This window comes from Otolemur garnettii, unplaced genomic scaffold, assembly GCF_000181295.1.
Source record: "Otolemur garnettii isolate 467f Iridium unplaced genomic scaffold, OtoGar3 scaffold00094, whole genome shotgun sequence".
Classification (NCBI taxonomy): Eukaryota; Metazoa; Chordata; class Mammalia; order Primates; family Galagidae; genus Otolemur; species Otolemur garnettii.
Window position 1 is genome coordinate 1,386,588 of NW_003852489.1, and position 6,870 is coordinate 1,393,457.

At 44.6% G+C, this 6,870-nt stretch overlaps 1 long non-coding RNA gene across 1 annotated transcript in view; it reads left to right on the forward strand.

The window, feature by feature from the left end:
* LOC111727097 overlaps positions 1-6,870 on the forward strand; it is a 20,066-nt gene that overhangs the window by 6,809 nt on the left and 6,387 nt on the right. The window contains exon 2 of the long non-coding RNA XR_002774728.1: positions 4,926-4,929. This is a non-coding gene — a long non-coding RNA (uncharacterized LOC111727097). The remainder of the gene's footprint in view (positions 1-4,925; positions 4,930-6,870) is intronic.

A 6,870-nucleotide genomic window follows, 5' to 3' on the forward strand; every position in this document is an offset into this window, starting at 1 on the left:
CCCTTGGTAGAATGCTGTGGCATCACAGCTCACAGCAACCTCAAACTCTTGGGCCTAAGCGATTCTCTTGCCTCAGCCTCCGGAATAGTTGGGACTGTAGGCACCCACCACAACATACGGCTATTTTTTTTTTTTTTTTTAGAGACAGAGTCTTGCTCTAGCTCAGGCTGGTCTTGAACCTGTGAGCTTAGGCAGTTCATTCACCTTAACCTCCCAGAGTTCTAAGATTACAAGCGTGAGCCACCCGCCCAGCCAAAAGTTGCCTTAATATAGCAAAATAAAGAATTATCAACTTTGTCAGTGTCCCGAGATATTTTGGAAGGATACAGCCATTGAAACCTAAACGTCTAGGAGCCACTATTTGCATAGCATCCAAAGACTTTTCCAGCTGAAACTTAACTTTTGTCTTAACTCTAAAAGTCAAGTGACAGGCTCTGCGGACCTCAGAGTCTGCCCTGGCCTGTACTTGCCTCCAGGCTGCAGTAGGGCTGCAAGGTTGGCTGGTTCTCCTGATTTGAAAAGGAGACGAAAGTTTCATAAATTGCACGTTTCAGCAGAGCGGTCTGCCTTTCTCTAACGCTGCCCATTTTCCTGATTTGGCCTCGGGTCAGCCATGTCCTGTGTACAGTTGTCTCTGTCACAATGTTATGGCCCAGAGGACCTGGCTTGTTGGGGGGGGCCCACCTGAGGTGTGAAAACACCTTTTAGGCAGCTGAGCTAAGCTGTATTTATGCTGATGAACCCTCCTGGCAGAGACTTCACCCCCTTCTCTCCTCATTATTATTATTATTTTTTTTTTTTTTGAGACAGAGTCTCAAGCTGTCCCCCTAGGCAGAGTGCCGTGGCATTACAGCTCACAGCAACCCCCAACTCCTGGGCTCAAGCGAGTCTCCTGCCTCCGCCTCCCAACTAGCTGGGACTACAGGCGCCCGCCACAACGCCCGGCTATTTTTTGGTTGCAGCCATCATTGTTGTTTGGCGGATCTGGGCTGGGGATTCGAACCCGCCACCTTAGGTGTATGTGGCTGGCGCCTTAGCCGGTTGAGCTATAGGCGCCGAGCCCCTTCGCTCCTCATTGAGAGTCAAGTTTTCCTTCCCCCAAAAGGCTTGGCTTGGCGGGGGAAGGTGGGAGAGGCAGCCTCTTAGTGACAGGTGAAGGTGATTATCAGGGACTCTGGAAGTTTGTGGTCCTGGCTGATTTTTTTTTTTTTTATTGAATGGTAACTATGTATATTAATGCACTTCTGGGGTACAGTGTGGGATTTTCACACACAATCCGAAACACTTCCATCAAACTGGTTAACATAGCCTTCATGTCATTTTCTTAGTTATTATTTTAAAACGTTCACATTCTGCTCTTAGAAAGATTCACTTGTACCCTTGCTGATTTTTTTTTTTAAGCTTTATAGCAGTGGCTCATGCCTGTAATTCTAGCATTCTGGGAGGCTGAGGTGGGTGTATTACTTGAGCTCAGGAGTTCGAAACCAGCCTGAACAAGAGCAAGAGCCCATCTCTAAAAATAGCCGGGCAGAGTAGCAAATGCCTTTGTCCCAGCTACTTGGGAGGCTGAGGCAAGAGAATGGCTTGAGCCCAAGAGTTTGAGGTTGCTGTGAGCTGTGATGCCAGGGCACTCTACCGAGGGTGACAAAGTGAGACTCTGTCTCAAAAAACAAAAAACAAAAACAGCTGTATAGGCCAGGATGACTCACACCTGTAGTCCTAGCTCTCTGGGCGCTCCAAGCAAGAGAATTGTTTGAGCTCAGAAGTTGTTGGTTTTTTTTTTTTTTTGGTTTGGGATTCATTGAGAGTATAAAGAGTTAGTTTACACAGATTGCATTTGTTAGATAAAGTCCCTCTTATAATTGAGTTTGATACCAGCTTGAGCAAGAAAAAAACTAAAAACAGAAAAAATTAACTGGATGTGGTGGTGTAAGCCTATAGTTCTATCTACTCAGGAGGCTGAGGCAGGAGGATCACTTGAACCCACGAGTTGGAGGTTGCAGTGAGTTCTGATGACAACACTGCCCCCTACCTGCAGAGGCAGAGCAAGACTCTTGTCTCAAGAAAAAAAAAGCTTTATTGAGGTATAATTCACATACCATATAATTCATAGTATACAAGACAATGATTTTTAGTACATTGTAGCACATTTTCATGACCCCTAAAAGAAACTGCCTTTGAACTATCACCTCAGCTGCCTCACCCCTAGTCCTCTGGCACCCAGCAACCATGAACCTCCTGCTCCACAGATTTCCTGATTCTGACATTTCGTATAGATGGAATGGTATAATATGTGGCCCCTTCGTGATTGTCACTTAGTGTGATGGTCTCGGCATTTTTATGTGTTTGTAGCACATAGCAATATTTCATCTTTTTTTTTTTTTACTTTATTTTTTTTAGATTAGTTTAGGTTCACAGTAAAATTGAACAGAAAGTACAGAGAATTTCCTCGTACCCCCAACCCCACAGGTGCACAGCCTCCCCCACGATCAACACTGGCACCAGAGTAGCACCCGTATCACAGTCCATGGAGCCACGTGGACACACGATTATCACCCAAAGTCCACAGCTTACTTTTGGGGCCACTCTTGGTGTTGAGCACCCTATAGATGCTGGCAAATGGATAATGACCCCTGTTCACCATCACAGTATCATACAGAGTAGTTTCGCTACCCTAAAAATCTGCCTTTTCATCCCTCCCTGCCTAGTAACCATTGATATTTTTACTGTCCCCCTAGCTGTGCCTTTTCCAGAATGTCATATAATTAGAATCATACAGTCCATAGCCTTTCCAGATCAGCTTCATTCACTCAGTGACAGGTCCTTCCATGGCTTTCCATGGTAGCTTTTAGCATCAAATACTATTCTATTTTACGGATGTGCCATAGTTTAGCCATTCACGTACAGAAGGTAGGCAATCTTGGATGCTTCCAAGTTGGGGCAATTATCCATACAGCTGCTACACTATACGCCTTTGCTTAGTTGAATAATACCCCGTTGTAGGAATATGCCGTATTTTATTTACTCACTTATAGTGGAGGGGCATTTGGGTTGTATCCGCCTTCTGGCTGTTATGAATAGTGCCGCTGTGACCATTGCTGTACAGGTTTCTGTTTGACTGAAAACTGAACCTGTTTTCAGTTCTTTTGGCCACAGTACCTATGCGCCCAGCAGCTGGGTCATGTAGCAACTCTCTATTTACCTAGGTGATGAGCTGCCAGACTGTTTTTTTGAAGCAACTGTATCATTTCAGGTTCCCACCAGCAGGGCCAGGGGCTGCTGATTCCTCCACAGCCTGGTCTGACTTTTCATTCTAGCCATCCTAGAGGGAGTGAAGTGGTATCTCACTGTGGTTTTGTTCTGCGTTTCCCTGATGACTAATGACACAGAGCAGCTTTTCATATGCTTATTGGCCATTTGCATATCTTCCTTGGAGAAATAGCTATTCAGATCCTTTGCCCATTTTTAAATTGGGTTATTTGTCTTTTTATTATTGAGTTGTGAGAGCGTCTCCCCGCCCCTCCCCCCATCTTCTGGATACAAGCCCCTTATCAGATATATAATTTGCAAATATTGTCTCCCACCATCCACTCTTATCCGGCGCTCCCTCCCCCTCCCTGCCCCTGCAAAGCTAGAAACGGAGAGTAGAAGAGTTTTGATTTGTTTTTAAAGACTAAAAACAAAACGGCGGCCCACAGAAAACCTCAGTTTTCGCAAGTGTAAAGTACAGATGCTAATTTCCCATAATGGAGTAATTATAAGAATTAAGTATTGCAAGTGAAATACCTAGCGATTATTTATCATAGAATAAGGCTCATTATTGTTTTATGTCTGATAACTTTGTATGATTTCTTAGGCAGTTGAGAAAACTTGATTATGTTTTATGTTACATTAGTTAATCTCCTTCATGACCTTTCAGTTTTGTGTCATCCTCTAAGACAGTGGTTCTCAACCTATAGGTCACGACCCACAGGAACTGTATTAAAGGGCCGCGGCATTAGGACGGTTGAGGACCACTGCTCTAAGATAGTAAAATATTGCTTTCTGGTTTTTTGTTTTGTTTTGTTTATTGTTGAGGAAAGCATTGGAGGTACAAAGAACCAGGTTACATTGCTTGCATTTGTTAGGTGAAGTTGGTTTCATTTTGTTTTGAGACAGTGTCTTACTCTGGCACCCTGGGTAGGGTGCCATGGTGTCATCATAGCTCACAGGAACTTCAAACTCTTAGGCTCAAGAGATCCTCTTGCCTCAGCCTCCCAAGCAGCTGGGACTATAGGCACCCACCACCATGCCTGGCTAGTATTTTCTCTTTTAGTAAAAACAGGGTCTTACTGCTGTTTAAGTTGATCTCAAACTCTGAGCTCAAGCAATCCACCCACCTTGGCCTTCTCAGAGCGCTATAGGCATGAGCCACCGCACTTGGCCTCTTTTTTTTTTTTGGAGACAGAGTCTCATTGTGTTGCCCAGGTTAGAGTGACCTGGTGTCAGCCTAGCTGACAGCAACCTCAAGTTCTTGGGTTCAAGTGATCCTCCTGCCTTAGCCTCCCTCATAGCTGGGACTACAACCACCTGCCACAACGCCTGGCTAATTTTTCTATTTCCTTTTTCTTTTTTTAATTTGAGACTGTCTCACTGTGTCACCCTGGATAGAGTGCTATGGCATCACAGCTTACAGCAACCTCAAACTCTTGGGCCCAAGCGATTCTCTTGTCTCAGCCTCCTAAGTAGCTGGGATTACAGCATCCCCCCACAACACTGGCTATTTTGTTTTTTTCTGTTGCAGTTGTCATTGTTGGTTAGCTGGCCCGGGCTGGGTTTGAACCTGTCAGTCTCAGTGCATGTGATAGGCATCAGAACCACCATGCTATGGGCGCCAAGCCCTAATTTTCTATTTCTAGTAGAGATGGGGTCTTACTGTTCCTCAGGTTGGTCTCAGAGTCCTGAGCTCAAGGGATCCTCCCTCCTCGGCCTCCTAGAGGATCTGTGGTTTCTTCTAGTAAACAAACAAACAAAAAAACCCAACAAACCCACACCTGGATATATACTCAAAAGAGTTAGAAGCAGAGACTCAAGCAGATGTCAACATTATTCACAATAGGCCAAAGGGGTAACAACTCAAATGACCATTAACAGATGAATGAATAAGCAAAATGTGGTATATAAATGCAATGGAATGTTATTTGGCTTTAAAAAACAATAAAATTTCGGACACATGCTACAACATGAGTAAATCTTGAGGACTTTATGCTAAGTAAAATAAGCCAGACAGGAAAGGATAAATATTGTATGATTCTACATGAATAAAGTCTTCAAGTAGTCGAATTCCTAGAGACAGAAAGTAATTTTTTTTTTCTTGAGACATAGTCTCACTCTGTCACCCAGGGTGGAGTGCCACGGCTATCGTGGCTCATACCTATAATCCTACCACTCTGGGAGGCCCAGGCAAGTGGGCCTGAGCTCAAGAGTTTGAGACCAGCCTGAGTTAGACCCAGTCTGTCCTAAAAATAGAAAAATTAGTGGGGCATTGTGTGTACCTGTAGTCTGAGCTACTTGGGAAGCTGAGGCAAGAGGATCACTTGAGCTCAAGAGTTTGAGGTTGCTGTGAGCTATGATGCCATAGCATTCTACCCAGAGTAACAGACTGAGACTCTGTCTCAAAAAAAAGAAAAAAATTGCTCTGGAAATGTGTGTTGGTTATGGTTATACATCAATGTTCTTAATACCACTGAAGTGTGCACTTAAAAATTGTTAAAATGGTAAATTATATGTTATGTATATTTTACCACACAAAAATATCTATTAACCAAAGGGAAGAAAACTGAAAACAAAACCAAAAACAAAAGCACCCACTCATGGACTCTGCCCCTGCAGCTGGTTCCAGAACAGCCTGTGAGTTCCTCTAAGGCAGTGGTTCTCAACCTTCCTAATGCCATGACCCTTTAATTCAGTTCCTCATGTTGTGGTGACCCCCAACCATAACATCATTTTCGTTGCTACTTCACAACTGTAATGTTGCTGCTGTTATGAATCGTAATGTAAATATCTGATATGCAGGATGTAGTTAGATGACCCCTGTGGAAGGGTCATTTGACCCCCAAAGGGGTCGTGACCCACAGGTTGAGAACCGCTGCTCTAAAGGGAATGGGAGTGCTGAGCTGAGGGTTGCCACCTACCAGACTCAGGACAGGCAGATGGAAAAGACAGGAGTTTCAAGACAGAGTCACACTGAGAGTAAGGAGCATGGGGAGGCCGTGTACATTGCTGGAAAGAGATCTGGCCCTGGAATCATCTTGCCTGGGTCTGACTTCTGGCTCTATTATGCAACCTTGGGCAAGTCACCTCACCTCTCTGGGCCCTGGCTTCCTCACCTGTAAAATGGAGTGGTAATAATTCCTCCCTGGGAAGAGGCCTGGCTCTGTGAGAGAACGCCAAGTGATAACCAAGCAGAACTGTGTGGTGGAAGGACTGCTAGACTTGGAGGAAGCTTTCATTCTGTTCCTGTCCTTGTTATCTGTATGAAGTTCAGTAAGATGCTTGATATCTCTGGACTTCCGTCTCTCCAACTGTGAAGTGGAAATAATTACACCTGCCCCATTACTTGCTTTAAAATCGTGAGATGGATAAGAAAGACTTCTGTAAATGGACCAGCCTTATAAAAAAGTAAAATGGAGATTAAAAAATAAAGACATAGGCTCGGCGCCTATAGCTCAACTGGCTAAGGCGCCAGCCATGTACACCTAAGGTGGCGGGTTCAAATCCCCAGCCCGGACCCGCCAAACAATAATGATGGCTGCAACCAAAAAATAGCTGGGCGTTGTGGCGGGCACCTGTGGTCCCAGCTACTTGGGAGGCGGAGACAGGAGACTCCCT